We start from the raw sequence: 25,597 nt of genomic DNA, 5'->3' as shown, positions 1-25,597 counted from the left end.
TGTGTAGCATTAAGTTTAACTACAGACATAGCTCGTAACATCAATAACAAATTAAATTTATAAATCTTTTAAACACATCCAAATTAAATAACAGTTCAAAGAGTAAAATACCATTCTCATGAGTTTTTGAGAATCATATGGTCGGTGTTTAGACAGACCAGACTAGATGAATTTTGGAGCTCTAAGGATACGTAAAGAACTCCATCAATTTTAAATCTTCCATGTTATTTTGATACAAATGTATCATCAAATAGATAAGTTCCATTATTACAGTAAATATCTATAATATTTTGATGTTTCACATGTTTGGGGTACATTTTTCTTACTCGATTGAAAAAAACACTTGGTTCAGTCTGTCTGAACACCGACCATATCTATGTTTGCTATTTGATATTTAAATACTTGAATTGTGCTGTATCAATATTTACAGGTAATTATAATAAATAAGTATGTATAGAACAATAACAATTTTAATTTATCCCCATAATTGAACGACAATATTAATTAGAATGAGCCTCCCCCACATCATCCCTCTCAGGAGAATTTTGATTCCCAATATTTTTTTTTGCGGTGGTTCAGAATTGAAAATATCAAAAGTCTATTGTAATCACATCCTTTTTGTTCAATTGCATGTGGTGTTATTCGATATTTAAAATAAGATTCGTTAAGCCGAACATGTTGATCCTTCCACAAGAACCAACAACAAGCATTGCTTATGTTAAGAGATTTTATCGTAATGCACAACCAGCCTAAACGTTCTTCCCCTTTTGTATATGTACTAATTATAATTTCAAATTATTTTAATTAAATCAGTTGTGTTGTCTACTATTGTACACGGCAATATGTTTCAAAATAAGTGGAGCTGCTTTTAAAACAAACTTTAACATCGATCAACCAAACCATAGAATATCCAATAGCGAAAAAATAATAATAATAACCGATCATTGCAAATCGAGCCGAACTGGCGCTCTTTCCGTGCGCACGCGCTCTTTCCGTGCGCACGCGCTCTGTCCGTGCGCACGCGCTTTCTGCAGAGCTGTCAAACAGACTTTTGTGCCTTCCTTCTTTCGCTCTCCTTCAACTCAACAACTCAGCACGATCCACCTCGCGGTGGATTGGTGAGCTGTCTGGTTGTTGCAGATGAACACTTATCGTGTAGCGTGACATCATCATTGACAGTAAGCGTGCAACTCACCAGACAAACGATAGGTGTAATTAACAACTGGACTAATGTTTGCATGTCAAAAATCGTGCGCGATCGCGAAACGTCTTACACGCTCGTTCAGATCTACTCAAAAGTGAGTAGATTTCGACTCACTTCGGAACAAAGTGGAACTGCTCAAAAGTGAGTAACACCATCGTTAAGCTATCAGTACACACTTTGCCAAATGTGCAAATATTTGCCAAATTTTGACAAATTTATTTGTCATATGTGTACTGACCAAATATATTTGCACAAACATTGATGTGCAAATATTTGTCTAACTTTGTAATAGCCAATACTTGAAGATATGAGGAAATATATATTGCAAAAGTATGCCAAAACAAGTTTTATTTGGTTAACTTTGCAACTCCGTTCAGTTCTCGAGTGGCAAACATGGACAAATAAGAGTTTGTCAAATGTTTGTCCACCGTGTACTGACCTTTGGCAAACAATAGGCAAACGGCAAACGTTAGGCAAACGTCTGAAACGTCAAATAGCCAAATATTTGCACACTTGACAAAGTGTGTACTGATCAACGTATTTTGACAGCTACTAAAGGTACGCTGCATTTTTGTTTATCTTACACGAAAATACTCACACAGATAAAATAGTTATGAAAATCCGCAAGATTTGTACTGAAATCGAAATATAAATTCAATTTATTCAATTGGCTTGTTTAGGGGTATCAAGTTTTTTACATATCATGATTTTACGTTAAAAGTTGAGCCAGAATCTAAAGTTTCATAGTTTTCCGTGCCCTGGAACTATTTTTAAAACACATTTGAAGTTAGTATGGGAATCGCTTTTGAAACATTGCTCGGCAAATGTTACTACGGGACGAGCTGTCATTATATAAATTGAAATGTCATTGAGTCTAAAGATTTAAATCTTCATTAATCATTTAATTATAATATTAAATTTATAACAAAATTAAGATATTGCAGCGCTATCAAATTGTATTATACTTAGAAAAATGTACTCTATCGATCAAGTAACGTAAACTTCTTCAGTGCCAGTTTTCACCGATTTGGAACTAGAAGAGTGCTTAAATTTCACCATCAGAATGTCGTGTCATGTTCCGACATGCTGGAGCAAATTATTTTCGAAGAAACCCTAAAACAGAAACATGTGAACCGGTTACGTTCCATAGTTTCCCAACGATCAATGTGCAGAGAAACCGATGGCTAACATTTTTGGTCTAAAACTTGAAAACAAATACCACGAATCTCCTAAGCACTTCCGAGAATCAGATAGCAGGACCATAGCGGAAGAAAATATAGAAAATCCTAATGTAAGTTTTGAACTGAACAATAAACAACAAGCAAATGCACCTTGTGTTATTTATTTTATTATACATACCTATCTAAAATATCGAAAGAGTCGATCGAAAATCTTCCAAAAACACTGTTGAAAAGCTTCAACATTATACTTAACTCAAAACCGACCTAATTGTCACTCTCACTCCTTGGTATGTGGGCCCCTCATGTGATCTAGACATTCAGTCAAATTTCCTGAATTATATCAGGTTCAATTCCTGCATTCCATACAATAAGGCTTTTTTATGTGCATATAGTGAATATATTCCTGTATATAAAATAAAACACAACTTGCACGGCTAGTTATTTCTGAGGGAGGTAATGCGTTGTGATGAGAAACATGAAAAATACTCCTCATAAATGCAACAAATGCATTAAATGACCTCCCAATCGGATACGTAACAAATTATTCTGCTAAAATATCGATATTTTGTTATCCTAAACACCTAAATTTACTTGAATTGCATTAAAATATAGCAAATGCCATATAAATCCGGAAAAAGTTCATAACTATCTACTAATACTAATGCACAGTCGTGAATAGCATACCTTCTATAGCTGTCAATATACTTAGTGTACTGATAGCTTTACTCACTTTAGAGTAACATTGTCAAATGTCAACATGGGAGTAACACTTACTCACTTCGTTTAATCTGAAATTTGCGAAAGTGAGTAGATGTCACTCACTTCAGGAAATAATATTTTTGGAAATAAATGTATTATGTTATTCATAAAATCAGAAGAAATATACAAAGAGCATAACATTTATTCATGATCTCTTACATAACTATATGAATATTACATGATAACAAGTAAAAAAAATGATAATTGTGTTGAAATTTTCGCTGCTCTGGAATGGATCCCCGGATGTTATAAATCTCTGGGGGATTGATGAAAGTCATGGAGGATGTAGTTTGACCGAGCCTTCCCACCCGCATAGAAAAATACATTTTGGCTTACATTGAAAACAGTACATTTCTTCTAACTGGTAAGGTTACTGTATCTCAAACCGTCACTTATATGTTGCACAATATAAAGCAAAAAGCTTTAGACTATGAAAAACGGTTTCACCAACTCATGTCAAATAGTGACAGTATGCCGTAATACTTAAATACTGTTTAATGATACAGGGATGAAAACCTGGAAGAAATGGTGGAAATATAACGCCACATTTTGTCAAATTGTTTGATAGTTGACATTTTTGCTACCTAACACACACATTGACATTTTACTATATGTTACATTTAATGAACTGTTCGGCAAAATGTTGAATGCATTGGTAGTTGTAAGCTATTTGCTTACCCATCGTATTCATGCACACGCATGAAAAAAGTGAAAAACTAGCTGTGCAAGTTCGATTTAAAAATCGATAATATCGCTCAATCGTTATTTTCCTCGTAGACTTGTACTCATGCATTTCATCAAAAAAGTAGACAAAACAAAACCAAAACCTCAAAAAAGTAGACAAAACAAAACCAAAAACCTCGATTTTCTTTGACCGATATGTGACTATACCAGGAAATAAACAAAAAAAAGTTTGTCTACCGCTGACTTTAAGCCCTGCAAAACCATGGTATTTTTTTTTAGTGTGCATATTGTTTATTTTGTGATAGCTCCTCTTGTGGAAAAATGTAGACGCAGTGCAAAACGAAAAAAAAAACCGTGCATCTGCCGCTGATTCTCAGTGGATCCCCCGGATGTATCTTCGAGGCATCGGTTGGAATCTTCGAGCATCGGCAACGCTGAAACTTCCCCCCAAGAATTCATCCATAGTACCCGAACGACAGATTTTGACCACCGATCAGATTTCAATTCAACCTGATGATGTCATCCGCGGGATAGTGCTGCTGTTGCTCGCGGTACAGCGGTACCAGACAAGGCAGGCATAGGAGGAGATTGCCTAACGGTGAGTGCATCAGGATCAGGATACATCGCTCTGGAAAAAGTGTTTTCCCGGAATGAATATCGCGTCTCCAGTTCAATGCTGGAATGATCGACACGCGAAAACCGATGTTTTTCTAATTCTATGCGTCCAACCTAACGTCGGTCATACTGCGCTGGACAGCTGATTTGGTGTGCTACACCGCGCACGTTGCCCGACATAACTCCAACGCATGGATTTGAGGATAATTTGTGTTTCGCGGGTCGAAAATTGCGAGTTTCAACTGTGTGACTGAAAATCTTTTGTATTATTCGAAAGTTATGCAACTAATTTTTAATGTATTTTTAATGATAACTAAAAATGTTGAAGTTTATGCGATTCATATAATAAAAGTGTTTTAGTGCATTAAAAAATAAATGTTTGTTCTGGATTTATCGTGTTTGAAAGAAAAACATGGAATCATTTTTGGGTCTATTTAAAAAAAAAAATCATATGGTATGAACACAACAAAACAATAAAGCAAAGCGTTAAAATACCATTAGGCAAAATAAAACAATAGTTCTACATACAGTGGACATTTTTATTTCTCAGTTATTGTTAAACAGTTTTTGAACTGTTCGCATTATAGTGAATTGGGAGAAAAATGGATAGTATATTGACCAAATAGCAAATTGTAAGTCGCAGAATTTGTTCGGGAAAATCGCCAAATTTGAATGGTTACATAACTTAACCGCCTATTCCCCACATTGTAATTTGTTCAATTAACGTTTACCAAACTGTAAAAACAGTTTGTGGTACAGCAGACATATTGTTATTTTTTACGTTGCACGAAATCATTTCAATATTGTCATAAATGGTTGTGGATGGTATATGGAACAGTACTAGTATGGTTCGTATTTATGCGGGCAGTTAGACTGTAAAGAATTGATAATTAGTCCAATAAAAAGTACGGCGGTAAAACTTACTGTTTATATTTTATTTTTGCGGTTGTTCGATCAAAACCAGGACTTGGTCATTTTCACTCCAACCTCACTTCACTTGATATCAGGATTATTGACTTCGCAGCACTAATCTGGAATTCGCCGGTTGGACTTGCGAACAATGTTGCCACATTTATATCTGTACCGAAGGCTCAAAAATCTTTTTTATCTGTTCCAGAGATTCTGTAAATCTGTAACCAAAATCTGTACCACATCCAACATAAATTGATGAAAAAACCCTTCAAATCCTAATTAATATGGATATTTACCATGGTTTTTATTGTAATAATTTCTTTTATAACATAAAAAATATTATTAAATTCTATGAAAACAGTATTTTTCAATAATAATTTTGTATGGTTAAAGCGTCTATAATTAAAAAATATATATATAATTTTGTGGGAATTTTCCGCATCCTTTAGATTTTGTGTTACAAAAATCGCCATTTCCAAAAATCTGTACCAATCTGTACTTTTTCGTGAAAATCTGTAATCTGTACCGTACAGAATCTGTACCAAAATTTATCAGAAAATCTGTACCTTTTCAGATAAATCTGTACTTGTGGCAACACTGCTTGCGAAGCGAAGTTTCAAGCAAACTAACTGTCATTGCTCTGCCGGCTAGGCTTTCGTCTCGATTGTTTTTGAAAACAGACCGACATCACCGACGGAAGAAATTTCACCACAACGGAGGATTTGTCAGTTCGAGCGCGCGAAATTTTCACACACGCTCGTTCAGATCTACTCAAAAGTGAGTAGATTTCGACTCACTTCGGAACAAAGTGGAACTGCTCAAATGTGAGTAACACCATCGTTACTCACTTTAGAGTAACATTGTCAAATGTCAATTTGCGAGTAACACTTACTCACTTCGTTTAATCTGAAATTTGCGAAAGTGAGTAGATGTCACTCACTTCAGGAAATAATATATTTGGAAATAAATGTATTATGTTATTCATAAAATCAGAAGAAATATACAAAGAGCATAACATTTATTCATTATCTCTTACATAACTATATGAATAATACATGATAACAAGTAAAAAAAATGATGTTTATTTGTGTTGAAATTTCCGCTGCTCTGGAATGGATCCCCGGATGTTATAAATCTCTGGGGGATTGATGAAAGTCATGGAGGATGTAGTTTGACCGGGCCAGTAGCCTTCCCAGTTAAGCCTGATTCGCTGCTGACAAGTAATTTCTTGGCCTATCTTGATGCATGGAAAATTCCTGCAAGGAATCGATCAAGGAAGCGTTTTTTTCTGATCGCAGTACGCAGTTGAAAAGAGATGTCAGTTCAAACGGGAGTCGCTGTAGAAAATTTCTGCAAGGAATCGGTGAGAAATTTCTTTAGAGATTTCCTGTTCAGCAGCAAATCAGGCTTTAGACTGTAAAGAATTGATAATTAGTCCAATGAAAAGTACGACGGTAAAACCTAGGGTAAAACTTACTGTTTATATTTTTTTTCTTGCGTTTGTTCGATCAAAACCAGGACTTGGTCATTTTCACTCCGACTTCGCTTCACTTGATATCAGGATTATTGACTTCGCAGCACTAATCTGGAATCCGCCGGTTGGGCTTCCGAAGTGAAGTTTCAAGCAAACTAACTGTCATTACTCTGCCGGCTCGGCTTTTGTCTCGACTGTTTTTGAAAACAGTCCGACATCACGTCGACGGAAGAAATTTCACCACAACGGAGGATTTGTCAGTTCGAGCGCGCGAAATTTTCACATGTCTTTGACGTTTACAAAGTGAGTCAAATATGTTTGTGTTTACTCAAAAGTGAGTAAGGTCGTTTTCTTTCATGGTTGAGTAAAAAGTTACTCACTTTGATAAAAAAAAGTTACTCACTTTTGACAGCTAACTTGAAACTTCGAAAGTGAGTCAAAGTTACTCTCTTTTGAGTAGATTTGAACGAGCGTGCAAGTCTTTGACGTTTACAAAGTGAGTCAAATATGTTTGTGTTTACTCAAAAGTGAGTAAGGTCGTTTTCTTTCATGGTTGAGTAAAAAGTACCTCACTTTGACAAAATGAAGTTACTCACTTTTGACAGCTAACTTGAAAGTTCATAAGTGAGTCAAAGTTACTCTCTTTTGAGTAGATTTGAACGAGCGTGTTCATCCCAGTGGGTTTGTAAGTAGTCGATTGAACCTTGAACTACGTATACACAGAAAACATATTCCAGTCAACATTTGAGTTTTAATTTTTAAAGGTGTAACAACGATGATTATTGTAATAAATAAATATCAATGGATCATTAAAATAACCAAAACGGCCGCTATGAAAAGCATAGATAGCGCTACCGTAGCCTTGTGTGTTTGACAGAACAGCAATGCTGTCACAATGTTAAATCCCATATACAGTGGCGCCTTTGTTTTGATGCGGTGAGCACTGGCAAAAACTACCTTTAATGATCCATTAATATATTGCGGGGAAATTTAAAAATTTGGATTGCTTCACTCAAAATAATCCAAACGTCATTGTTACGTGGAAACATACGTGGTTTTTTTCCATCGCACTTTCCACGTAGCTATTACGGGGATCGTAGGTGACGATGAATGAATCATGAATGAATGAATGAACCAAAGAACTTGTTTCACTTCATCGGAGAACCGCGTAATAGCTACGTGTTTTTGTTCGTATATTTCACCAAATAGCTTGATGGAACTCAAGGTGCATTTCCAGTGAATTTTACTAGGATTCGGTATAGCTGCAAATAGTTTTGCTTGTATTTTTGGTATTCTTTTCAATTTAATGATATAAAATAAATAATGACTTTTGTTCAACCGTCATTGTCATTGTATTTATTCAACATTAGATACCGACACAATTTAATTTAAGTTGTTAACGAAATCGCCTGGTTCTAATATAATTCGGGCTCGAATCTTCCGCCAAGTGGTCGCAGACGATGCTCCTGTGCCAGAGGGAGAATGTCACAAATATGACTATTTTTTCACCATATAATAAGTTTACTTACGCTCAATTTTCATTAAAAGAAGAACAGTTTGGCCAGCACCGTCTCTTCCGGAACCGTTTGCAAATCTGATTCACATTGCAAACTCTATTTGATGCCCCGTTTGACGCCTTCCAAAAATATGGTCCAATGATTGTTTTAATAATAGAATTCAAATTAATATGAGAAAAACTTAATAAAAATATACTTTTGAATTTAGCAGATAAACGAACAAAATCAATCTACTAACTCTTAAAGTTTATTTACAACCGACGCCATCTTTGAATTGATCACAACACAAAATGAATCATGAAGTGAACACGGTCGAAATGAAGTGGAGCGTGTACGTTGTTTTCACGTAAGAGCGATAGGTTGATACTGTGAAAATGACCAGAGCAACATATTGTGTTTATCTATGGCTCGGTAACTGTTACCTTAGTCAGGTAAAGTCAGAAAAAGTTCATTATTTAGGATCTACGTGATTTTTCACGTAGTAATGACGTTGGGATTATTTTGAGTGTTCGCGGAAATTACGCGCAGCGAGCAATCTCCGCATAGAACAAATGAAGGTGAAGATGAATCGAAGCCAAACCTCAAATTTTCAAGAGCACGGATCTGGAGAACCGAACACCCGTTTGAGCTGAAAACTTTATCGATTGGTCACCACCAGCGAGTGACCAATCGATTAAGTTTTCAGCTTAAACGTATGTTTGGTTCTACAGATCCGTGCTCTTGAAAATTTGAGGTTTGGCGTCGATTAATCTTCACCTTAAACGAAAGATAAGAATAACGCAGCGGCATTAAAAAACTATTGTCATGCTGCTTACTGTCATCAAATTCAATCCACTCTCCTATTACTGAGTTGCAGTTCTTGCTTTGGTTCAGGTAAAGATGAATCGAAGCCAAACCTCAAATTTTCAAGAGCACGGATCTGGAGAACCAAACATACGTTTAAGCTGAAAACTTAATCGATTGGTCACTCGCTGGTGGTGACCAATCGATTAAGTTTTCAGCTCAAACGGGTGTTCGGTTCTCCAGATCCGTGCTCTTGAAAATTTGTGGTTTGGCTTCGATTCATCTTCACCTTGTTACTGTTTCTTAAATGGGGTATGATGTGACAATCAGCAGATAAACCTAATCAGTCCATGACTTTTCAAAGCCAAAGACTTAGAAAATAGACCTTGCAATCCGACGATGTGGTCACGAACCGTTTAATTGATACATCATTGAAGTGCATAAGCGACCCGGGCTCTTTTGCTAGCTATCGAGAAACGGAACACTCATTGAGCATTTTCTTCTACGATTCAGAGAGGAATACATAAATTGCTCCTTCCCTAACCTATCAATGATGGGCCACTTGATTCATTCAAAAGCTCCGGATTAGAGAATCTAAATACACAGGTTCTCTAACTCAGAACACTGGCTATCTCTAATCAGAATTATCATATAAAAATCAACATAATCCATTTGGTGTAGCGGTTCATAGCTCAATATTTGAGGTCGCGGGTGACTATGATTAATATGGTAGAAAATTTTCCAACAGATTTTTCTTGCAACGCGTAATAGTAGGAAATTAAAATATAATAAATAAATAAATAAATAAATAAATAAATAAATAAATAAATAAATAAATAAATAAATAAATAAATAAATAAATAAATAAATAAATAAATAAATAAATAAATAAATAAATAAATAAATAAATAAATAAATAAATAAATAAATAAATAAATAAATAAATAAATAAATAAATAAATAAATAAATAAATAAATAAATAAATAAATAAATAAATAAATAAATAAATAAATAAATAAATAAATAAATAAATAAATAAATAAATAAATAAATAAATAAATAAATAAATAAATAAATAAATAAATAAATAAATAAATAAATAAATAAATAAATAAATAAATAAATAAATAAATAAATAAATAAATAAATAAATAAATAAATAAATAAATAAATAAATAAATAAATAAATAAATAAATAAATAAATAAATAAATAAATAAATAAATAAATAAATAAATAAATAAATAAATAAATAAATAAATAAATAAATAAATAAATAAATAAATAAATAAATAAATAAATAAATAAATAAATAAATAAATAAATAAATAAATAAATAAATAAATAAATAAATAAATAAATAAATAAATAAATAAATAAATAAATAAATAAATAAATAAATAAATAAATAATAAATAAATAAATAAATAAATAAATAAATAAATAAATAAATAAATAAATAAATAAATAAATAAATAAATAAATAATAAATAAATAAATAAATAAATAAATAAATAAATAAATTAATAAATTAATAAATTAATAAATTAATAAATAAATAAATAAATAAATAAATAAATAAATAAATAAATAAATAAATAAAAGTCATACCTTCTCTCTCACACCTTCATAAAATTAGTAAACAACAAGACCAGTAAACGATAAACTGCCATACTAAATCATATCAGTGCAGAGCCCCATTAGTATCTTTTCAAACATTACATTCATTTCTTATATCTAGGTGTTCTGTGTTATTAAACAACACTATCATCCTAATTTGGTAAAACAAATCTAAGATTTTATTAACATTTAGTTAACAACATATTACATTTCATTTGCCGTAGCAGTTCAGATTTTTTACATGTGAGTTGATTCCACCTGCTTATTAGAGAAAAAAACGCTTTGGATGTACTTAACCTAACTTAACCTAAACATATAACGCATTAATCGTGGCAATAGAAGATTGTAACGATTTTTGCCTGAAATTATTAATTATTTTATTTGACATTTGTTCCAATGTTTCAATGTTGGATATTCTATGTAACTCATTGGTACTATACCAGAGAGGAGCCTTCAGAATCATTTTCAAAATTTTATTTTGAATTCTCTGCAGAGCTTTCTTCCTGGTATTACAACAGCTAGTCCATATTGGTACAGAATACAACATGACTGGCCTGAAAATTTGTTTGAATATCAAAAGCTTGTTCTTAAGACAAAGTTTTGATTTTCTATTAATAAGGGGATAGAGACATTTTACATATTTATTACATTTGGCTTGAATGCCCTAAATGTGATTCTTGAAAGTTAAATTCTTATCTAGCATGAGCCCTAGATACTTAACTTCATCTGACCAATTTATTGGAACCCCTTTCATCGTGACAACATGTCTACTTGAAGGTTTCAAATGAAGAGCGTTTGGTTTATGTGGGAATATTATTAGTTGAGTTTTGGAAGCATTAGGAGAAATCTTCCATTTTTGCAAGTATGAAAAAAAAAAATATCCAAACTTTTTTGCAATCGACTACAGATGACACGCAGGCTTCGTCCTTTGGCGGAGAGGCCTGTGTCATCCGCAAACAAGGATTTTTGACATCCCTGAGGTAACTCAGGTAAGTCAGATGTGAAAATATTGTATAATATTGGTCCCAAAATGCTGCCTTGAGGAACACCAGCTCTTACAGGAAGTCTTTCAGATCTGGAGTTCTGATAATTAACCTGAAGTGTACGATTTGACAGATAACTTTGAATTATTCTAACAATGTATGTTTCAAAATTAAAGTTTTTTAATTTTACGATCAAACCTTTATGCTAAACACTGTCGAATGCTTTTTCTATGTCTAGAAGAGCAAGACCAGTAGAATAGCCTTCAGATTTGTTGGAACGGATCAAATTTGTTACACGTAAAAGTTGAGGAGTGGCACGCTATGTCTGAACCAGACGATTATAAAAATCGAATGTACATCGGATTTTTTCTCGCTAGAGATCAGTATTTGGTCTATATTTTCATAATCGGAAGGTTTTAAAATACTCTATCGGTGAAATTTTTTCCATACATTTTGTATGGGCTGAAATGCGTCGAAAAACGGGATTTTCATGGGTTTTCGTATGAAAAATAGCTAAAAAGTGGAAAAAAATCAAAATTTCACCGATGGAATATTATTAAACTTTACGATTTTGAAAATAAAACCTAAATACTTAACCCTAGTGAGAAAAAACCCGATGTACATTCAATTTTTATAATCATCTGGTCCAGACATAGCGTGAGTGGTCGAATGGCGAAGTCCATGGCGAAATCCGAATTGTTCATTGGTAAAAATTGAATTTTCGTTGATGTGGGCCATCATTCTGTTCAAAATGACCTTTTCAAACTTTTCAAAAAGTTTACTGATGAAGGAAAGCAAACTGATTGGACGATAGCTAGAAGCTTCTGCAGGATTTTTGTCTGGTTTTAATATTGAAACAACATTAGCATTTTTCCATTTGTCAGGAAAATATGCTAATTGAAAACATTTGTTAAATATATCAACTAAAAAGATAAGCTACTTTCTGGAAGTTTCTTGATGAGGATGTAGAAAATTCCATCATCGCCAGGAGCTTTCATATTTTTGATTTTTTTTAATAATAGTTCTCACTTCTTCCAAATCAGTCTCACAGCCATTTTCGAAAACATTCTCTTAATTTAGAATATTTTCGAAGTCCTGAGTAACTTCATTTTCAATTGGACTAGTAAGTCGTAAATTAAAATTGTGCGAACTTTCAAACTGCATAGCAAGTTTTTGAGCTTTTTCACAATTAGTAATAATTTGTTTTCCTCTTTCAATGCCGGTATTGGCTTCTGAGGTTTTTTCAAAATTTTAGATAATTTCCAAAAGGGCTTAGAGCCAGGGTCCAATTGAGAAATCTTATATTCAAAATTTTTGTTTCTTAATTGTGCAAAACGTTTCTTGATTTCTTTTTGCAAATCCTGCCATATAATTTCAAGAATGTAAATTTCCCTTAGGAAATTGCCTACCTTTAGGCGTATTCCGTGGTTTGAGGTGTTTTTAATTTTAAAATAACTCAAAAAGTAACTGACTTGTAAATGTTTGGAGTTCATATTCGGCTTCAGGGGCCATGATTCAAGTAAGTAACGACATTTTCAATATTACCGAACGTTGTTTACATAAGTGATCAATGTTACCCCATATCAGTTAAATAAAAAAATCACTTAAAACATTTGTTTAAATATGCTTAAATCTTCCATAAAACAAAATACAGTATATAGTCACGAGCTATGGGTGGCAGTACTAGTTTTAAAAATAAAAAAATTGCAACATTTTCATTTGCAAACGAAATATTTAAGAAATTTTCAAAAAAAAAAAAAGATCAATGTTACCCCGGATTACGGTACCCTGGAAAATTGTCATATTATCAACAATAGGTCCCTTGAGGGGCCTTCCTTAGCCGAGTGGTTAGAGTCCGCGGTTACAAAGCAAAGCCATGCTGAAGGTGTCTGGGTTCGATTCCCGGTCGGTCCAGGATCTTTTCGTAACGGAAATTTCTTTGACTTCCCTGGACATAGAGTATCATCGTACCTGCCACACGATATACGAATGCGAAAATGGCAACTTTGGCAAAGAATGCTCTCAGTTAATAACTGTGGTAGTGCTAATGAGAACACTAAGCTGAGAAGTAGGCTCTGTACCAGTGAGGACGTAAATGCCAAGCAAGAAGAAGAAGGTCCCTTGAGCCTATGCTTAACTTGGCAGAAGGGGTGATTCCCTTATCGTTGCAGCAAAGTTATGCACCATTCATATAAAAAAGAAAAAAAATGTGATTCACTGTAGAATTTATAAATACTGGTAATTTTGATTACGGACATGCCAATCGCAAGAATCGGCCAATGGCCAATGTAACAAAAAATATGCTGGTGATGATAGACCAAATAATCACAAATTCAGATAGACAGCTTCTGCAAGCTTCCCACTACTGCGAGCATTTCCTTTTCTTTTCGGCCATGGAATTCCTATAGATTTTGACTTAATGATTATGATTGGACATCTGGTGAATATTACACGAATCATTCTTTCACCAACTGTATCGGAGGATATGCTTTTGTGGCTTGACGAAGATTGCGCGCCTTTCGTTAGACTATTTTGGTAGAAGAATAAATAAAATTCATAACCTTCAACATTATGCTGAATGCATAAGGCAAAACGGTAGTGCAAAGCAGTTTAATTACCTGCCATTTGAGCAAAAAAAAAACTAACCTGGAAATAAATCAAGCTTCAGTATGTCGAAATTTTAAAAACATGGCCAAGTAAAAGGTAGGCTAGACGGCAATACTTTGCAATGGAAATTGATTTGCTGGAGATAAATAAAACCGAATTGAGCACTAAACTATTTAATTCTACTATAGTTTGTATCCTTTGACAGCTACGCGTATCTCGACCTCAAGCCGTCTTCATTGTCATGTTGGGTGCTTTATGTATTTTGGACAGAGCATTACGCGTATTCAACCCAAGATCGGTCGCATGCGTGTACTGAGTACACATGATGATTGTCATTGTGCTGTGAGAGGTCTTCTGAAAATGAAGCATTTGTTTTTTTTTTACTGTGCTTATAATACGACGTGAAGACTTAAAAAGCAAATCTATGAAGGCGTAGGTTATTTTTCATATTAATACTATATTATTATTTCCATTAGGATGTACTTTATGTCTTAAAATTCTACTCATATAAATTCCATTTAAATTCAAAATATTTTTCTCTAAAAAAATCAATAAAAATGATTTTTGCCCCTGAGGGCAGTTTTCATGTCCATGGAAGCGAAAATTTGTAAAACTGAATTTGGGGGGCGAAAAAGCCAGAAACGGGGGTGAAAGTGCTAATATATGAGAAATTGAAAACAATAACTCAAAACATTTGAAGAAGACACTTATTTTAATGGATGATTATACTCCTATGCATTTGAAGAAATAAAAATTACACACCTGTCTTTGCTTATACCTCTCAGCATGTCCTTTTTCAAATCATTTTAGACAAAACTTGACGATTGCCACAAAAAAAATATCTGTGTAATGCATTCATTTTATTTTTAGTACCTAATATGAATTTTAAAGCATGAATCAGCAACTCAATCTAAACCTTAAGGCAAAGAAGAGCTGAATATGTTTTTGTCACAGAAATTTTTGCAATGTTAAAATTATATGCTGAACAAAACGAAATATTATATATTTCCTTGACTTCCCTCGGCATTGAGTATCATTTTACCTGCCACACGATACACGAATGCGAAAATGGCAACTTTGGAAAAGACAGCTCTAAGTGTGGGAATGCTCATAAGAACAATACGCTGAGAAGCAGGCACTGTCCCAGTGAGGACGCAAATGCCAAGAAGAAGAGGAAAATAAATATTTCGATGAATTTCTTGTAGGGACATTTTAGGATTATGCAACTGATGCTTTTATTATTAGAATACGGTTTTTCGTACAATTTTATCAACAGTACTGATTTTGTTTTTTTTTTTTTAAGGTGAAGATGAATCGAAGCCAAACCTCAAATTTTCAAGAGCACAAATCTAGAGAACCGACCATCCGTTTAAGCTGAAAATTTAATCGATTGGTCACCACCAGCTAGTGACAAATCGATTAACTTTTTAGCTTGAACGAATGTTTGGTTATCCAGATTCGTGCTCTTGAAAATTTTGGGTTTGGCTTCGATTCATCTTCACTTTAAGGAAGGAAAAATATTAGTTCTTCTGAATTTTTGAAAAGTATTAGCTTTGCAATGTTGCAGTGAAATAGAAGTGAAAAATAAGTTTTGGAATAGATGAAAAAACGTCTTCAGGATCGTCAAACGTATATTCAAAATTTGTGGATTTTTTCTATCAACGATTTCAGAAATAACAAGTGTTTTAAAATGAAACTTGAACGAATCAATATAAGGAACAAAAGTCAGTTAAGACATGGGCACAGTTGTGTAAAAACTGATACAGAAACCATAAATGAACACAATTCAATTGAACATTTGCAATTATAAGTTATTAACCAGTTTATCATTTTAATAATGATCGATTATTGTCATTTGAAAAGATATAAAGATAATAAAGTTTTCTTGATGATAGGAAACAAATAAAAACGATTTTTGGTAATACTGAGAAGTTATTCCATGACTGTTTTATGGACGCTAGACCGGACTAAGTGTTTCTTGATGATTTCAGGAAAACGTACTCTAGGCATTCATAACCAGAAGATAATTGCATTACTTCCTGTTGAATTCGAACTCACCTATTTGATAACACATCTGTATCACATAAGCCTCAAAAGATCAGAATTTATGGAGTACTTACCTTATTTTTACAAGGCCAAAATACCACCTAGTCTAATCTGTCTGAACACTGACCATATATGCTTGACAAACAACAAAAATTTCTGTGACAAAAACATATTCAGCTCTTCTTTGCCTTGAGGTTTAGATTGAGTTGCTGATTCATACTTTAAAATTCACATTAGGTGGGGTCGATGTACCAATAGCCGCATAGTTAGTAAACACATATTGATTTCTCATTGAATTATATAATTATATGACAAATTATCACTTTTTAAATGATTTTTCTCACTACGTTATCTTTCATTACAAATCGGAAAATTTAAAACTCCGTGCAAAATTTCATTAAAAATATTGATATCGTCACGTGTCTTTGTGCCTACAGTAGCACTAATGTTCCTATAGTCGCACTAATGTGTTCCTATAGTAGCACTAGTCGACGTACTTCAAATTTATTTAAATTACCGTCAATAAAATATTAAGGTACAAGTGATATTCGATTCTTCTTCTTCTTTTTAGCATTACGTCCTCACTGGGACAGAGCATGCTTCTCAACTTAGTGTGCACTGCCACAATGCAATGAGCATTTCCACAGTTCTTCTTCTTCTTTTTTCTGGCGTTACGTCCCCACTGGGACAGAGCCGAGAAGCAGTTTAGTGTTCTAATGAGCACTTCCACAGTTATTAACTGAGAGCTTACTATGCCAATGACCATTTTTGCATGTGTATATCGTGTGGCAGGTACGAAGATACTCTATGCCCTGGGAAGTCGAGAAAATTTCCAACCCGAAAAGATCCTCGACCGGTGGGATTCGAACCCACGACCCTCAGCTTGGTCTTGCTGAATAGCTGCGCGTTTACCGCTGCGGCTATCTGGGCCCCAACGGACCTGGGGAGACCCTTATTATGGATATGGATCAATTCGACTCATATTGTGGATCAGAACACTATAACAGCAATTTATCTGCGAGGTGAATGAAAGGTGTGTTAATGAAAGCATGCGTTTTGGCGTTTTTTTTTCGGAATAGTCTTACATACCGTAAAACGGGGTAACTTTGATAGTTTTTTCGAAGAAAACTTGAATAGTTGCGCATGCTGTTTCGAAGATTTTTGATTTTTATTTTTAAAACAAGTACTGGCATCCTAGCTATCGATTGCAGTTGATAGATTGCCGAAAGATTTATTTTGAATGGATGTATAATTTTTCATAAAATCGAAAGTCGGTTTTCTGTTTTGGGGTAACTTTGATAATGGAGCATAAATCAAACAAAATTGAATGAATTACGAACATTTATAGGGCGTTGCATACCTCTAGGCGTTTAACGTTATATGGAAATTTCTGGCTTAGAATACAAAAATGGTCCCAGTTTGTAAAAATGCTATTCGCTAAGAGATATGATACCATATTCAAGTTCTATGATAACTAGGCTGTCAAAGATAAGTGACCAACTATTCAAAACTACATCAAATAGTGATCGTAGAACAGATTGTTTGTAGGCATTTCGAAAATGCTAAAATCGTAGTAATTTTGAATATTCATATAAAAAGCCTCAAATATTCTCGATACAAATGAAAACAGCTCTTACATGTAGTGTCATAATAATATTTTTTAGTTTTGCATTCGTTTTGCTTAACCGATTAACAGAATTTATGATATTTCGTTAAGTATGTGGTGGGTAACGCACTATCAAAGTTACCCGCATTATCAAAGTTACCCCGTTTTACGGTACCTTTGATTCTTAACTGTGGTATGGTTTTCAACGCGCCACAATAATGAATCAAGGATGATGTTTTATTTCCTAAGCCTAATGTTTTCTGCACATTCTGATGAAATATTCTCGATCAATCCAAATCTGGTCCATATCTGTGTGCTATCCGTAACTGTGGGGCGAATGTATTTATCGATTTATGTGACTAATGTACATGACGAAAAGTTCAACAATTAGCATTTATTGTAACACAAAATAATCGAAATAATTTCCTCTAATAGTCACGGCGAATGAAACCCCTTTCGTATAGCTTTGATTTCCTTTGAATTTGTGGATTTATACCATCAAAAGATCGTAACTTCAAAAATGACTTAACGATTTTTTTTAAATTGTTGTAGCTTAACCGAAGAAAACGATTGGTGAGCACAGATTTAATGGAGATTTTTTTCTGATAATAATATGCATATTGTAAACCTAATATTTTCCAGATGCATATTGAATATTTCAGCCGACAGTGTAACACAGTGACAAAATTCTGTCTGTGGGCATACGCTATTGCTCACTAGAGACAAAAATATAGCCAAAAGCCAAAGTACACTAAGGCAGCTCAGTAATAGGCTATGGCTCTGTGGTTATTATTGCCTGTAAAGGTGTTCAGCATCAGGCCACAACTTCTCAGACTCAGTCTCACCGCTGCGTTCGTTACAATCAGGTGTGCTTTTCCCATCAGCTCGCGTTTCAGTTGCCTTTGGTTGCATTTGTTGCTTAGTTACACGTTCCTTGCAAAGCGCGCGTGCTACGCTTACTTGGATTCGTTGGCGTAAGGCTGCAGTTTGAATCTTGTGTGCTGCCATCATCATTTTGTGGGTGCCAGTACTGGACTGTGGACCGTAAGAAGAAAAATATTACTAACGGTCGCGATTGGTGGTATTTATTGACGAAATCAAACAGTTTTCAAAATATTTTTATTAGTGATTGCAAAACGTGGTGAAGAGTAGCAATCTTGAAAAATGTGCACATGAACGGTTTATGTTGAGCGGATTATTATGAAGAAAAAAAGTGTTGATCGTAAAACTCATTATTTTTGAACCAACGAGCCCAACGTGCTAAATTGATATTTTATTTTATCGTAAGATCAATTACATAATAATTGTTCAATTTATAAGAAATTGTGTTAGTGGTGTGAAACTGCAAAAGTGAGAAAACGTATTTGTCAATCAAGCTTTAGTTTCTGTGACTTGATTAGATACCTTTTAGACAGGCACACATACTGAAAATTTGAAGAGCTAGTGTTGGTTGCACAGCATTTTGGATACACCCATTTAGCACCTTGGTTTACACCATCACCGTTGTCGCCGTTAGGGAATTTGTTCCACTCAGCACATTTGGTTCCTTTTGTGAATTGCACTCGACGACAGGCCTCATAAAGTAGAACCACCGCCAATTAGTAAGTTATTATATTACAATTCTTGATATCTACCATATGGTTGGGGTCTTGTTGAGATGACTAATCTAGCAATAAGTAGATATGCGTGTGAAAGGTGAATGAATCCAATCATGTTGCCCCAACTCTTTTACATGTTCTCGGAGTCTACTATGACTGTGGCCTGCTATGACTGCTGATCCGAAACTGGACGGCCTTGCGATGTGATGCAACAGCAGTCAGCAGCCAAGCAGACACACCGCAGTAGGCGAATAAGGTTGGAAGATAAAATGAAGTTTTCTGAAAGTGTTGTTCAAGGTGGAATTTCGAAGATGTAAGAGAGACAATCGAGAAGGAATAGAGAAAAAACGGTTTTGCTTTTGTTTGATGGCCCAAGGAGTAAACTTCGTAGATTGCAGCAAACAAAAACTAGTTTTGGCGAGAGTCTTTGGCGATTTGGAGACAAACGAAAATATTGCGCTCCGCGTTGCGAAAAGGAAAAGGGGGGCACATTCTTTATGCTCTGTGTTGCAGTTGAGTTGTGTAAAGGTCAGCCAACTGTTTTTGTGTTCTGCAAAGTTGTACTTGTTAAAGCTCTTTTTTAATTTGCGCTACCGTGACAAATTGCCTGGCACGAGTTTTGAATGCGCTTTGGTAGATGTCTGGTTCTACAAACTTTTTTTTTTACTCGGTGGGCTACCAGGTTTTAATAGTAGCAATTATTTTATTTAGGGTAACATGTATTTTCGATGACTATGTTCTGTTCATCATGGGAGGTTTTCTGAAATGTAGTAGATAGATGTAATAATGCATAACAGTCAGCTTTAATCTTATACGAACATTTCAAAGCTCAATCTAATGGAGTACTAATAATCAACAAAAGATTATTTTTTTAAGTATAGGTGCTTACTAGCAAGAGATCGGCTTCGTTGAGTTAAATAACTTTTTTTCATATTAGTGTCCTTGAAAATTTATGTTGGTGTACACGTTTGCCTTTGTAGCTCTTTTTCACGATGTCTTCATTGTTTAGCACTGTTTCATGTAGTTTATTTTATTTGCCATTTTTCGTGCCTACATGTAGCAATGCAAAAGTTTATTGCAGTTTAAAATCTTACTTTTCACTGACATATGTGTACATGGGCGTAAATAGAATGCAGACTTTGTGAGGACTAAAACCCTGGCCTAATGGAGATACAGTTGACTCTCCACATCTCGATGTTCTACATCTCGATTTATCTCCCTATGTCGATGATTTCCTCGGTCCCTTCATTCTGCATACATTTTCACTTTCCACATCTCGATATCCTCGTTAGGGATAGTACACAAATTATGTCACGCTAAATTTCGATTTTTTAGACCCCCTTCCCCCCCTTTGTCACGTTTTTTTTGTATAAGTCCTTCGAAAATTTTGTAAGGCTTGTCACGCTTGGCTTGACCCCCTCCCCCCCTTGGAGCGTGACGTAGTTTGTGCATGACCCCTTATCTCAATATCTCTCTATCTCGATGTGATTTACGTTCTTGATTTTCTTTCGTGGGCCTTCCTTAGCCGAGTGGTTAGAGTCCGCGGCTACAAAGCAAATCCATGCTGAAGGTGTCTGGGTTCGAATCCCGGTCGGTCCAGGATCTTTTCGTAAAGGAATTTTCCTTGACTTCACTGGGCATAATCGTACCTGCCACACGATATACGAATGCGAAAATGGCAACTTTGGAAAAGAAAGCTCTCAGTTAATAACTGTGGAAGTGCTCATAGGAACACTAAGCTGAGAAGCAGGCTCTGTCCCAGTGAGGACGTTAATGCCAAGTAGAAGAAGAAGATTTACTCTCCGTATGTCATTATCAAAAGTTACTAGACTCGAGTCCATGGATTCAGAACAGTAAGGTAACTCGAATTGACGTCTGTTTGTTTATTATTTTCCTGGCAACAGAGTGGTTTTCAATCTAGTATTCAATAAGAATGTGTTCTTTCTCTCGATCTCTCCCTATCTCGATAGTCCCTTCAATACCGAGATGTGGAGAGTCAACACTCTTATAGGACTAACATAAGTTTTCTGCAAGGACGGGATGTTGCTTTTATTTGTGACATGTATCAAATAATGATATTGATTATAATATTATAATATTAGTTGATCCATTAATGTTAGTTTTCAAAAATATATTATATTTTTATCCAGTGAAGTTGAGCAGTTGTGAGTTGAAAGACTATCACATCAAAGATGTTCATTACTCCCTGATAGTTTTTTTGTCTCAGTACTGCGGCTACAAGATACTCGCCCAGCTTTTGACAGCAAAATTGTATTTTTGTTACCCTTGATCATAACTTTGATATTTGTGAACTCGCCTAAGGTGAAAAGCTACTAGAATAACAATATTCATTATATTTTGAACTCCCAACATCTGCTCGGACATGGTTCAAGTTCAAAGAAAATCAAAACTCCAAAACTTCTCTATAAATACACTCGGAAAAACATTTCTTTGAGAGTTTCGAGGAACCTTTTTTGGCCTTTTTTTTTTAATTTCTAGACAAGAACTCAAGGAAAGCCTTGTTTTTTCAATAAGAATAGATTCAAAGTTAAATATAGTCTATAGATATCTTGTTCTTGAGTTTTCGTTAGGGTAGAGTAAAATAGCTGAAAAGCTTCTGAACAAACTTCAATTGCATTTTACTACCATTTCTTTACAAAAAAAAAACGGAAAAATAAATGTGAAATGTTTACAAAGCAGCCACAATCATATGCTACTTTTAAGGTAGCTTATACTTTGAAATACAAGTTTGTTGAATATTAACTTTGAATGATATTGCCATGAAAAATAGGTAAATTATGATAAGCAGTGAAAGTTCGTAATTTTCGTTACCATTATCTAAACAATTCCTACTTGAGAATCACATGAGGTTCAATAATAAAAACTACAACGTTTATTAAACTTTTGAAGAAGATTTTCAAGACAGATATTTGCACGTCTGTTGCAAATCGAATTGCAGTTCAACGAACTGTGTTTCATTTTAAACCGTCAAAGAACAATATTTGGAAGCAAAATGATGGATTTTTGGATTTAACAGTTTGCGAAAAATGTATAACAAGCTGAACCATTTCAACGAAAAGTCTGAATCTAATTACTTCTTCCTTCATAGACTAAAACATGCATGAATTACCGTTTATCCGATATTCAAAATTTAAGCTCATTTCGATGACAGGCCCTTGAAGGGCTTGAAGTTTGCATGGGAATTACTACGTTATAACCAAGTAATTCATTTAATCTGTCATAATTTTTGCCCATTGATATTGCTGATACTGTTAGGATTCATTAATCAGCAACAACGCTGTCGAAGACCATTTTCACATCGTTTGGCTCAGTAATTAGATATTAATTCTTATCTGAATTGAACATCTTTGGCTAGAATAATTAAGCTACTTGACTAGCTTCATTAGATATATGCAGAGAAACGTAGTGTGTAATATTTTTCGCTCCAGATGTAACAATGTTGCATGTTTGGAGAATGAATTAACACTGTTGAAAGTTTTCCGTCCTGGTAGAATCGTTAACTAATTAAGTAAATGTCCGATTTGAAAACCGTCTTTGGCAGAGTTTTATCTGATAAGTGTATCTAATAGTACCAGCATAGTATTACCTATGCCCGGTTGTATTTATAACTTGAATTTTCTATATTTATTTAATATTCATATAAACCAGTTTCCATACAAAATGAACTCAAATATAGGGAGTACACTGAGAATCTAATTTAGAACTGAATTAGCGGTGTGGAGCGAAAACAGTTTTTCGAACCACCTTATGTAATACAGCAATCGTTTATATCTTCCAAGGCATTGTGCTTGTTACAATATACTCTTCTGGAGAAATGATTAGTTTACAAAGAAAACTCCCAGTTAATAGCTGTGGAAGTGCTCACAGAATACTAAGCTGTGAAGTAGGCTGAATGTTGTAGAAATATTTCTTGAAGTATTATTTTTGTGAATGACGTCTGTGGTGGAAAACATTATTCAAAAATATGTCCTTTTTGGCATAAAGATTTCATCCTGGAGTATCAGAGGAAATAGGACAGACCTAGGGGTTCATTCAAATACTACGTAACTCAAAATTTGTCAATTTTAGACCCCCTCCCACCCCCACATAACAGCTTTTGTATGGATAATTTTGAATTTTTGTATGGACCGTAACACTATGTAAGACCCCCTCCCTCCCCCTGTTGCGTTACGTAATATTTGAACGGCCCCTAGGGGGTGCGGAATAGAACATTTAGATTTTCAAATTGAACACAAACTTTTCCACGAGTGCTAACCATTGTTTGTTTGGTTGTCTAGCAGGAAACGACAGTTAAAGGGCACCCTTAAATACTTCACACAAATCTTCAACATTTCGGTGTAGGCAATTAATCCAATAAATATACTAAATCAGAAAGTTGCCAGCCGTATGTTAGTTAGAAACATATTTTAGAAAAGTTGGAAAATACTCATGCATAATTTAGACCAAGTACAACTTTTCTTAACAGTTGGTGGTATTTGTGTTATATATATTAGGTATATAACATTTTTTAGCATGACGAAATCATGACCGTGCATTTCTAGGCACACTCAGATCATTTTTACGAAAATTTAAGATTGACAGCAGCCTGGCTGCTTGTTGATTTCCAATTTGCATCCCCCAGGGACAGACAAAAACATAATACTGTAGCCTTCGAATGCACGATCTTATCTTAGATATTTAATAATAATTAATCTATGATCATATGTAACACAGTCCGTAAACGTCACGTGAATTATTGATATATAATGTACATATAAGAGCAGTTTGTTTCATGAATTATAAGAATCATAACGTCTTTTGGGTAATACTAAACCAGGTTTCACTTTTAGATCAACACATAGTGGTAATATTTTGATTAATATCTCATTTTGACATAAGCTCTATATTTGCACTCCCGTACACAAGTTTGAATTCTCCCCATAAAACATATGGGAACTGGGGGTAATTTGCCCATAGGGGACAAAACGCGCCATCCTCGATTTGGAAGAACGATGTGTTTTAGAATGTTTTTTTTTCATCCTAGGGTACAGAAATTGCATAAAAATGCGTCTCTTAATATATGTTTATGTTTTTTTCTCAAGAAAATCGTAAAAAACGTATGATAACGTTTTCCGCTGTTTTCGTTGCAATTTTGTGCGATTTTCAAGGCCATTTAAAATATGGGTGCTAAATATGTAAGTAATGCTTTGTCCTTGAAACCTTGTCAAAACTTAGAAAAATGAATTTATAATTAGTATGTTTCCCTTTCTTTGGAAAATTTCCGTTTATAGACAATGGTTATGTTCTCAAAAATTTGAAATTCAATTCAATTTCTTCCTTTCTTGCTAAAAACCTGCTATATCCCAATGATCCCGATTTCACATTCTACCTTATCTGAGCTATAGCCTATATATTTTTACGATAGGCCAGAGGGATTAGCTCCAAATTTGATTGTGAAGTAATTTGCGCAAAAAAAAAATCACAGACGTTCAATGCTTTCTAGTAGTTTTCAAAAAAGTTACCTTTGCCAATAATGTTTGTAAGCTTGCGTACTAACTATGAGGATTTTTTTTTTCTATCTTTATTAACGAGATTTTTAGCCCTGGGCTAGTTCATCTCGGGACCAACGGCTTTACTTCCCTTCCGAAGGAAGTCGTCACTGAAATTTTCAGTGACTATCTCGGGGATGGGATTCGATCCCAGGTCCTCGGCGTGAGAGGCGTGTGTTCTAACCCCTACACCAGGTCCGTCCCCAACTATGAGGATTTCAAATTTAAAAGTTGAAGCTTAAGAAACATCGATTTTTGTGTTCATCACTTGCGTCCATAGATGTTGAATTACATTGCGGTAATAATGTGATTATGTGGTTATTATGTGATCGATCGTTGTTTCATATATCATTACAATTGTTTGAACGTAATTTTACACCTCATTCACAGCGTGAGTGATATACAATACGCAACATATGGGATTGTCACAGGAAGTGGCATATTTCAAGAAATATCGTG

General features: G+C 34.3%; 1 protein-coding gene across 3 annotated transcripts in view; it reads left to right on the top strand.

The window, feature by feature from the left end:
• The first annotated feature begins 18,826 nt into the window (after positions 1–18,826).
• LOC5564418 (ABC transporter G family member 20) overlaps positions 18,827–25,597 on the top strand; it is a 182,222-nt gene continuing 175,451 nt past the window's right edge. Inside the window, exon 1 of one of the 3 annotated variants that reach the window (XM_021852380.1) lies at positions 18,827–19,274. The gene's annotated coding sequence lies outside the window, so the exon portion shown is untranslated. Of the gene's footprint in view, positions 19,593–25,597 lie in introns of all 3 variants that reach the window. The other 2 variants (XM_021852376.1, XM_021852372.1) reach the window with 2 other exon arrangements.

Source organism: Aedes aegypti, chromosome 1, assembly GCF_002204515.2.
Source record: "Aedes aegypti strain LVP_AGWG chromosome 1, AaegL5.0 Primary Assembly, whole genome shotgun sequence".
NCBI lineage: Eukaryota > Metazoa > Arthropoda > Insecta > Diptera > Culicidae > Aedes > Aedes aegypti.
This window is presented reverse-complemented; position numbering and strand designations above follow the sequence as displayed.